Below are 11,778 nucleotides of genomic sequence, written 5' to 3'. Positions count from 1 at the left end.
TACACATGTTTTTCTTACATTTGTTACACTGACTGGTTTCTTGTTATATTTGGTTAAATTCTTTTCCTGGCTGCAAGCCCTTCCAAACATTTCATTCGCCATGAATAAAATAATTGGATTGCCTGTCTGTCTGTATACCTGGTTACCTGCCTGTGCACTCATTGCGCATGACCGGAGTTTTCCACAAGGCAAGACAAACCCATTGCTAAAGCGAGCAAGTAATGTGCTTTAAGATTTGGAGGGATAACTGAAGGGAAGGGTGTTTTTTTGGGGGTTGGATACTTTCAAAATCGAGTTTACTCTGGCTGGTTTCTTCAAGTTGCCTATTGCAGCTTTAAGGGTGATGGCACACACTTTGCTCCTCAAGGAAATAAATAGTGAATAATTCAAATGAATCATGATCTTTGTCATTGTTCTTGTCAAAACCCCAAATGGTACGCTTCAGATCTACTTCTTTCCAAAAACCCGCTATGGCAGAACTAACCGATTACAAAACCTTAATCCAGTCCTCTTGTGAGAGTTTAAGCATTTAAAGGTCCCCTATTATATCACCAGGTGTGAGTGGGATTAACCAATAGACAACACTTACACTTGAGACTGCAGCGTCTACCACATTCAAACCATACTGCAGGGTTGCCAGGGTAGGTGCACAATGGCCTATAGTGGGAGGTGCTACAGCTGAGACAGACAAAAGGGCCAGCCAATCAGCTGTTCTCTCTTCAACAGGTGAATAACCTAAATTTATTCAGCCACAAGAAGAGATTAAAATGGTTACCCGTAATTTCAGCAACTTCAAGATGTCTGAGTGTGGGCTCTGGAGAGGACTTGTATCAGTTGGCACCTGCTCATTCAGTCACCTGACAATTTTATTGAATGCTGTTCATTATGAAACTTAATCACCCGTTTGCATGATTTGATTGGTTGATTAGATGTATGTAGTATATTGAAAAAAATATGAATAAATATGAGGTGAGAGATCTTTGAATTGATTAGTTGATCAAAATGAAAAGGAATTCTTGGCAAAAACCTTATAAGGATTATATTGCTTGTGACCGTTAATTAATTATTTAATTAATGGACACATTGTGATCGGACATAACACATAAAACTACATTTTTCAAGCTGTTTCTTGATCTGACTATCTACCAATCAGATATTGCATCTCTCGCGGGTTCACTTGCCGCCTTCAAAGCAGCTCGGAGGTTCGGCAGCTCTTGCGTGTCTTTGCGTAAACCTTCCCTTCTTCCGAAATAAGAGTGTTCAGGAAACGTTCGTAGGCTATGACATAAAACGGGACAACAGATTGTTCGTGAGACTAGACTTCATAATAACAACAAGTATGGAGGCCCGCAGGGACCTCTTTGCGATTCTTAGCTGAATCAGATGAATCAGTTATTACAACTGCTTGCGATGGTTGAACATGAGGGAGAATTCATCAGTTGATGTTCATAATTGTAAGTTATAATGTATCTTAGGCCTAATGCAAATGTTAGAATGTGTGTTAGGTTCGCCTCTTAGTGCTTGCTGCAAGTTCACTTTAGTCTATCCATGAAATGGGCAGCCATTGTTGTGACGTCAACTCAGATGCTCGGGTTGCTCTACTTCCGCACGAAGTTCCGAGAGATATCTCCGATTTAACAGAGTGTCCAAGGCGTTTTCCTCCGATCTTAAGGTTCCAACCTCCGAAATTCCCGGACACTCCGACTGTTATGAAGGCACCAACTGTTTCATATGATGTCATGTTTCGTGAGCGCTGGCCATGTTTGTCAATGGGCTTGGTTTCCTGTCCTAACCAAAACCACCACAACATCCCAAAACATCAAGAATCCAGTTTTCTTGAAGCTTAGTCACAGAATCCTACAGTCTATTTACTGTATTATATTGTCTGTTTTGCGTGTCAATGCGTGTGCACGTACGAGTGCATCCAAGCATGTATATTGATAAGATGACTCAGGAACATGATAGCTTTAGATCGTGTGTGTGTGTGTGTGTGTGTGTGTGTGTGTGTGTGTGTGTGTGTGTGTGTGTGTGTGTGTGTGTGTGTGTGTGTGTGTGTGTGAGAATGTGTGTGTTGCTATGTGTGTATCTATGTGTGTACGTGTGTGTGTTTGTGTACGTGTATGTGTGTATGCCTATGTGTGTGTCTATGTGTGTACGTGTGTGTGCTTGTGTACGCATGTGTGTGTGTGTGTGTGTGTGTCTATTTGTTAGTACATGGGCCTCCTAACAGCTTCAGACTCCACATACCTAGGACGGATACAGAGGGAAGAGGGAAGATGCCATGACGCTTTCCCAGGAAAGATAGCCAGGACAGATAGCTAAGCCACATATCTAGGATGAATAGCTAGGACACAAAGCTGGGACTAATGGCTTAAGGAGACAATTAATTGAATAATCCATGTTTTAGTCATTTGTCCATTGAAGTCTATAGTAGAGAATGCATATATGCTTTGGTCATACGTCGTCGTCTTGGCTTCCCTTTCACACAAAGCCTTGGCCCCCGATCACCCCGACCCAAATAAGGAGAAGGGGGCAGAGGAGGGGTGGAATCAGAGGAGGGCAACATCTGGTCCGAATCGGCCCGAGGACCAATGACAGACGAGCTCTGCTTCACTTGGCAACGCAAGGGACGTCCTGGATGCTGAAGTTTGCAGTGATACGACAGGATATGACATCAGGAGGCTAGGGTTTCGTGTAATTTAGAAATGGTCAGTATTGTCATTAGAAGACTTCTAGTGCAGTACCGAGTCGGCGTGATGCTGCACTAGAAGTCAATTGCACATTACATTGCACAATGTAAATCCTGAAAAAGTACTTCCATCTTCACTGATGAAATGTATTCATGGCTCTTTTTAATAGAAATTACAAATTGCATACGCTACATACATCAGTCGTGGTTAGGGTGTGGTACTCCCAGATGGAAGCAAATGGGTTTGAACCCCCATGTCCCCAGTGCGCCTCAGTGGGCCTGTTTCTCGTAGAGCAAGATAACATACCGCGACCTGCTCCTGTACGTCCTTTTGATTAAAGTTTCTGCTAAATGACTAAATGGTCAATAGTAATATTCCAGGGTCGTATTACATGTGTCTTGCTGCAGGAAGATCACTGTATGAAGGTCATGCATCTCACAATGCATTGAAACTGCTCTCTAAATGTCCAATACATTTGATAGATAATTTAAATAATAATATATAATTGAATGCCCATAAAATGTAATTTAATTTTTCAAAGTATTTGTTATAATTATTTTTTAAAGTTCAAGCCATTATGATTTTATGTTTATGCATCCCTGTATATAATTCTAATTTTACTTAATATGAATTGATATTTTTTCTTGAGCGTTATGTTTTGTTCTCTCTGTTTTGCTTGCCACAAGCCTGTCGTAGTTTTGTGAGGTTCCATTAATTATCCTCTATGGGTTTTATGCTTTGGTTACAGTCAGTATGGTGTTTCAAACCCCCAACCCTCAAGTGTGCTTAAACCAACCCCTCCCATCTCCTCAGGAGGCTAGCTAGCGTGCTAGCCTTCATCCCAGATTTACATTTTCTGTCAAAAGCCCAGAGATCTTGCAAGTGCTTTTGTTACAAAACAGACCAAACCTTAACTACGGGCTCTTTGAAATGTGGCACTGAAATATTCAAGCATGAATAATGGATACGGGTCTTTCATGTGCGCAGCAAGATGACTAAAGACCGCTGTAATGTAATATTTCCACAAAGGTTCTGTCTGAGGAACATTACTTTTTTAAGGGGACTCAACAAGCTTTCTGGTATTTATTGTATCGGAATGTAAGAAATGATCCCCTGATGATGAAAGCTCATTAGAAGAAACATAGTACAGAACGTTTTGTGTGTGTTTGTGTGAGGGGGTCATCCAAGTTGGTTCACTGTTTGTTTGCCAACCAGCCGAACATGAAATATGTATGCATCACACTTTTTGCTTGTTACTAACAAAACGGAATGGTGTGCTGTGGTCCACAGATCTGCAGCTCCGTATTGTGATAAAGCAAGTTTAAAAGTATAAAGATTTGCTACACTTTAAAAGTATAGAGCTGGGAAAGCCATTTGGTACAATTTAGAAGTAAACTGAAGTAAACGCTTCTAATTTTAACAAAGAAAATACTCTATCATACAGAGACAGGTCATAAAGGAGCTGGTAGGGGTTAGGCAATTTATTTATTTATTTATTTTTGTTGCATTTTTCTTCTTTCTCTTTTCTTTTAATGTGCATTGTAGCAGTTTGAGATCATTGAATTGATATAATGTGCGTTATAAATAAAATTAATCATTATTATTATTATTATTATTATTATTAGACAGTACAGAGACAGGTCTTTAACGAGCAGGTAGGGCTTAGACAGTACAGAGACAGGTCTTTAACGAGCAGGTAGGGGTTAGACAGTACAGAGACAGGTATTTAACGAGCAGGTAGGGGTTAGACAGTACAGAGACAGGTTATTAAGAGCAGTATAGACAGTGAATACTGAATAGTGTAACTTTATATCGCTCAAAATTACTTAACATTAAGTTAATGTTGCATTATTTATTTTCACCATTGATGTTATTCGTTTTTCCCCAACCCCGGATGAAGCTCCAACCCTGTGTCTGCCAGGGACCACTTTGTTATGAAGGGGACTCGGAGTCCTTTGAGTCCCAGCTGTTATAAGAAAACTTTCATCGTTCTGCCAGTGACGCACTGTTCTTTATCTACTAATATCTTGACCATAACTAACAATACAGTACCCCAAAATTGAAGGACAACTAAGGGCAGCTTCCAAACTATTTTTTTATCTTCTTTCTTTCGTTCTTTCGTTCTTTCGTTCGTTCTTTCTTTCTTTCTTTCTTTCTTTCTTTTTTTCTTTCTTTCTTTCTTTCTTTCTTTCTTTCTTTCTTTCTTTCTTTCTTTCTTTCTTTCTTTCTTCTCTTTCCTTTCACTCTTTATCCCTCACCCTGTCACTTTTTCTCAGTCTCTCTCCCCCCCTGTCTGTCTCTTTCTTCTTCCTTCTCTGTCGCCAGTTTCCTTCCTGTCTATTCATTCTCCAACCCTTGCTTTCGTTTTCCCTTCCTATTTCCCTGTCGCCTTACTTCTTCATCTCCCTCTCTCCCTCCCTTCCCTCTCCTCCTCCTCCTCTTCCTCCTCCTCCTCCTCCTCCTCCTCCTCCTCCTCCTCCTCCTCCTCCTCCTCCTCCTCCTCCCCCATATCGTTCCTGCTATCTCTCCCTCCCGTTTTCTTTGACGTGTCTCCCTGTTTCCTGTCCTTTGTGAAACGTTCATTTCTGTCACATCTTGTTTTCCTCGTTCTATCCTGTTTTAAGTCACAGCCCGCCCACTCCGGCGTGTCCAAGTCACGCTATTGGAGGAAACGCTTGAATAGCGCACGCTGAGTGACAGGTTATTCTGGGCTGTCGCGCTTGGTAAACAAAGCGTGGTAATGGAGGTAAACGTCCGGTTGGCCGCCGTTTGGGCGCTACATCAACATAGAGCGCCGGGTATTTTATAGCGAATTAGCAATATGCGGTCATGGTCACTATAGTAACTGGACCTTGGAATTATGTTTTCTTTTAGGGTAATTCCTTTATTGTGTTATTCCAGTATTCAAGCATTCAAATTTCTTTATTAGTAAACTGCACTGCTGCAATTGAGTGGTAAATACCGGTAGGGTGTTTGTGTGTGTGTGTGTGTGTGTGTGTGTGTGTGTGTGTGTGTGTGTGTGTGTGTGTGTGTGTGTGTGTGTGTGTGTGTGTGTGTGTGTGTGTGTGTGTGTGTGTGTGTGCGTGCGGGCATGGGTCAGTGTGTGTGTGTGCATGTGTTTAAGCATTTAAAATACACTTTGATACACTTGTAGCAACTCAACAATCAATTGTTCTAAATGGTTACACAACCGAGTTCTAAACCTGCATTCTAGGCTGGAAAAGTAAAATATGTTCCGATAGTCCCTGGATAATTGTGGAAATGATTCCTATTAATTTCTCACGATCTCAAATTTCTCTTCATGACAAACACAAGATGAGATTAAGCATTTCTGCAAATTAGGGTTCATGAATTATTGCGTGATCCCTGAACTTCATACAAAATGCTCTATGTTCTGTGTTAAACTTTAACATAGTTAAATCTATACCGATGACTTGACAGCTATTTCTATATGGTAGGCCTATATAGCGGTGTTCATGATAGTTTTATGATAAGATTATTATCATCTCATCTCATCTCATCTTCATCCGCTTATCCGGGGTCGGGTCGCGGGGGGAGCAGCTCAAGCAGGGGGCCCCAGACTTCCCTTTCCCGGGCCACATTGACCAGCTCTGACGGGGGGATCCCGAGGCGTTCCCAGGCCAGTGTTGAGATATAATCTCTCCACCTAGTCCTGGGTCTTCCCCGAGTTCTCCTCCCCACTGGACGTGGCTGAAACACCTCTCAAGGGAGGCGCCCAGTGGGCATCCTTACCAGATGCCCGAACCACCTCAGCTGACTCCTTTCTAAGTAAAGGAGCAGCGGCTCTAATCCGAGTTCCTCACGGATGGCTGAGCTTCTCACCCTATCCCTAAGGGAGACGCCAGCCACCCTTCTGAGAAAACTCATCTCGGCCGCTTGCACCCGCAATCTCCTTTCGGTCATCACCCAACCCTCATGACCATAGGTGAGGACAGGAACGAAGATCGACCGGTAGAACGAGAGCTCAGCTCTCTTTTCGTAACAATGGTGCGGTAAAGCAAGCGCAATACCGCCCCCGCTGCTCCGATTCTCCGGCCAATCTCACGCTCCATCGTACCCTCACTCGCGAACAAGACCCAGAGGTACTTGAACTCCTTCATTTGGGCTAAGGACACATTTCCTACCCGGAGTAAGCAATCCACCGGTTTCCTGCTAAGAGTCATGGCCTCAGGTTTAGCGGTGCTGATCCTCATCCCAGCCGGCCGCCAGCCGATCCAGTGAGTGCTGAAGGTCACAGGCCGATGATCCAATGAGGACCACATCATCTGTAAAAAGCAGTGACGAGATCCTCAGACCACCGAACTGCAAACTCTCCCCACAACGACTACGCCTCGATATCCTGTCCATGTATATCACAAACAGGATTGGTGACAAGGCGCAGCCCTGGCGGAGACCAACACCCACTGAGAACGAAACTGACTGGCTGCCGAGGATGCGAACACAGCTCTCGCTTTGGGAGTACAGAGATTGGATGGCCCTGAGGAGAGACCCCCTTACCCCATACTCCTGCAGCACCTCCCACAGTTTCTCCCGGGGGACTCGGTCGTACAACTTCTCCAGATCCACAAAACACACGTAGACTGGATCCTTGCGAGAGTGAAGAGCTGGTCCGTAGTTCCACGTCCGGGGCAAAAACCGCATTGTTCCTCTTCAATCTGAGGTTCGACGATCGGCCGAACCCTCCTTTCCAGCACCTTGGAGTAGACTTTCCCAGGGAGGCTGAGAAGTGTGATACCCCGGTATTTGGCACACACTCTCTGATCCCCCTTTTTGAACAGGGGAACCACCACCCCGGTTTGCCACTCCTTTGGCACTGTACCCGACTCCCACGCAATGTTGAATAGGCGTGTCAACCATGACAACCCCTCAACACCCAGAGCCTTTAGCATTTCTAGCTGGATCTCATCAATCCCTGGGGCTTTGCCACTGCGGAGATGTATACCTCAGAATACCTCAGTGACCTCCACCAGGGAAATTGACGACGAAACACCATCAACCTCGAGCTCTGCCTCCAACATAGAGGGCGTGTTATTCGGATTCAGGAGTTCCTCAAATTGTTCCTTCCAACGTCCGACGACCTCCTCAGTTGAGGTCAACAGAGTCCCATCCTTACTGTACACAGCTTGGATGGTTCCCTGTTTCCCCCTCCTGAGGTGCCGGATAGTCTTCCAGAAACACTTTGGTGCCGACCGAAAGTCCTTCTCCATGGCCTCTCCGAACTTCTCCCACACCCGCTGCTTAGCCTCCGACACGGCAGCAGCTGCAGCCCTTCGAGCCTGTCGGTACCCTTCAACTGAGTCAGGAGTCCTCCAGGATATCATATCCCGGAATGCCTCCTTCTTCAATCGGACGGCTTCCCTGACCACCGGTGTCCACCACGTGTCCGAGGGTTACCGCCCCTTGAGGAGCCTAAGATCCTGAGGCCACAGCTAGCTGCCGCAGCTTCAGCAATGGAGGCTTTGAACACCGCCCACTCCGGCTCAATACCCCCAACCTCCACAGGAATGCCAGAAAAACTCCGCCGGAGGTGTGAGTTGAAGATAGCTAGGACGGGGGCCTCCTCCAGACGTTCCCAATTCACTCGCACAACTCGTTTGGGCTTATCAGGTCTATCCGGAAATTTCCCCCATTCCCTGATCCAACTCACCACCATATGGTGGTCGGTTGACAGTTCCGCCCCTCTCTTAACCCGGGTGTCAAAACATGCGGCCTCAGATCAGATGACACGATCACGAAATCGATCATCGATCTTCGGCCTAGGGTACTCTGGTACCAGGTACACTTATGAGCACCCTTAATGTCGAACATGGTGTTCGTTATAGATAATCCATGACTAGCACAGAAGTCCAATAACAAACGACCGCTCTTAAAGGACCGGTTTTAGATCACCACGCCTCTCCAGGTGCCTCCATCGATGCGCACGTGGGCGTTGAAGTCTCCCAGCAGAACTACGGAGTCCCCTACTGTAGCCCCATACAGGACTCCATTCAGGGTCTCCAAGAAGGCCGAGTACTCTGAACTGCTGTTTGGTGCATACGCACAATCAACAGTCAGAGTTTTCCCCCTTACAACCCTTAGGCGCAGGGAGGCGACCCTCTCGTCTACTGGGGTAAACTCCAACACCGCGGCGCTCAGCCGGGGATTTATGAGTATCCCCACACCTGCCCGGTGCCTCACGCCCTCGGCAACTCCGGAGAAGAATAGAGTCCAACCCCTATCCAGGAGTACGGTACCAGAGCTGAGACTAGATTATTATCAATGATCATAAAACAACCAATCACTGTATAACAAATAGATAACTTAATTGTATATGATCTATTTTACACCTCAGTATGCCATCTGCACCTGGGGTGGTCTGGGATTTGAGTGGACTTGAGTATGGGTGGCGTGCTCACACTAGCCAAACGATCTAGACTTGAGCATGGTACAGGTGTGAAACGGACTTGGGCACGATACAGATGGCCAAGTGTGAGTGCGCCCTTACACGCACACAATCACACACCCACACAGACACACACATGCAAACCAACACAATCACATTTAAATACACATACACTCACCGGCACGCCTGCTCACACACACACAATAGACACACGCATTGACATGCATACACACACGTGCACACATGCACACACACACACACACACACACACACACACACACACACACACACACACACACACACACACACACACACACACACACACACACACACACACAGATACACAAATAAACACACAAACATCACACTCCCCCAGAAGAAGTGTATGGGGGTCTGGTCTGTCTGGCGCAGTGGCGGTCAATTCCCTGGCCGAGTGTAATTTATTCACATCATCTGCCAACACAAACCAAAAGCAGCTCTTTGGTCTGAAAGTTACATGAGACCCACTCCATAGGGGGGTGAGGGAGAGATTCTCAAGACATACTCTATAGTTCAGGATGTTCAGGGACGTGTCTCAATGAGTTTAAGTCCCAGTGTCAGATGTAAAACAGAAGGCGGTTATCAGGGGGGGGGGTTCTGGAGTGTAGCCGGCTAATGGCTCGATCACTCCCATATATCGAGAAGAGTCACGGTCGCATACCCTTCCTCAAAGTAACACACTCACCACACACCTGTGTGCCCACTACCATTCAGCCTCCCTTCCTGGTTGTCTGGGTGCTTGTGGCTGTGGGTTTGTGTGTGTGGGAGTGTGTGTGTGTATGTGGGTATGTGGGTGTACGTGTGTTTGTTTGTTTGTGTATGTGTGTGTGTGTGTGTGTTTGTTTGTAATGTGTGTGTGTGTGTGTGTGTGTGTGTGTGTGTGTGTGTGTGTGTGTGTGTGTGTGTGTGTGTGTGTGTGTGTGTGTGTGTGTGGCTCTAAATATAATTATGTAATCCTAAACCATGCATTTTGCACACTCACTTCTGCTGAAGCCATACCTTCACTTATATGCACAACTTCACTTTTTAATTCCCCCGACAATACTAATTAATATTAACATTGACATTAATATACTTTTACTATTTTTTACTTTATGCTGATATCCAGTTTAGTGGTGCAATTTACACAGTAGCCAGTATAATCTGTTCTTCTGAATACTGAGGATTGATTGGAGCCTGTTGATCCAAACACAAACATACACACACACACATACACACACACACACACACACACACACACACACACACACACACACACACACACACACACACACACACACACACACACACACACACACACACACACACACACATTTTAGTCATTTATTTATGTTCACATTTTACAATAACAAATCTGGAACACAAACACTGGTAGATGCACTCATCAAGCCCAGAATCTCTTTGACATGTCTGATCTCAGTCTATGGATACAGGAAGCAGCGTCTCCTCCATATGTGGCGGCTGCCTATTAATACAGATATGGAGCAGAATTTTGCAAGTGCTTTAGCTTTTGGCTTCGGAATTCCAGCCATCTGCAAACCCCTTATGACGAGTCTGTGGACATGGCCAAGGCTTCCAAATATAAACACAAGTAGTTTGCAGGTGTACCCCAGTTGTGCAATCTCATTTCTGAGAAGTTGGTATTTTGTAACCTTGGCAAGGAATGCCTCCTCCAGACTATAGTCAAACGTACAGCTTACTTCTAAGATGGTGACTTCTCTGCTTACCTCATCAACAACAATAACATCTGGTGTATTGGCTGTCACATTTGAAAAAATAGTCAACTTCGTTATTGCACAGAGTGAACATGTCAGATGAAACCCTTGAATGGGTATATACTTTAACTGAGGAAGGTGGGGTATATAAAAGCATGTTCTTAACCAGTAAATCAACAATTCTATCATGTCTGCCGTATCACACAGAATAATATGTCTTCATGTGTTTACTCCTTAGTCGAAGTAGAACTCTATCTATGATACAATTTCTTAATGATGACGATGATGTGAGATTGGGAGGGGGAATGACGGGACACATATGACCCACACCCTCACACACACACACACCCACGCACACACACACCCACGCACGCGCGCGCGGCAGCGCGCACACACACACGCACGCACACACACACACACACACACACACACACACACACACACACACACACACACACACACACACACACACACACACACATACACACGCATGCATATTTCTATTCGACTAATGGATGTATATTTTGTGTAGGGAGGTGAATGTACGTTGCGTATCTGTCATCAAATACACAAAAACAAACAAAACAAACATCACTTCCTGTGTCTTTGTTTTTCTTCCAATGAGTCAATGAAGGCAATGTAGTCAATGGCGTACACACACACACAGACACACAGACACACACACACAGACACACACACACAGACACACACACACACACACACACACACACACACACACACACACACACACACACACACACACACACACGTATACACATGTATCTTTCAGATCTGTTGGTGGACAATAGAAAGAGCTCTCTGAGTGTGTATTTATGTTGATACAACTCTCTGTCTCTGTTCTCTCTTACGTCCTCTCTCCCCCTCTCCCTCTCTCTCTCTTTCTCTATATCCAAATGCATATAACGCTGCC

The sequence above is a fragment of the Gadus morhua genome, chromosome 8 (assembly GCF_902167405.1).
Source record: "Gadus morhua chromosome 8, gadMor3.0, whole genome shotgun sequence".
NCBI lineage: Eukaryota > Metazoa > Chordata > Actinopteri > Gadiformes > Gadidae > Gadus > Gadus morhua.
This window is presented reverse-complemented; position numbering follows the sequence as displayed.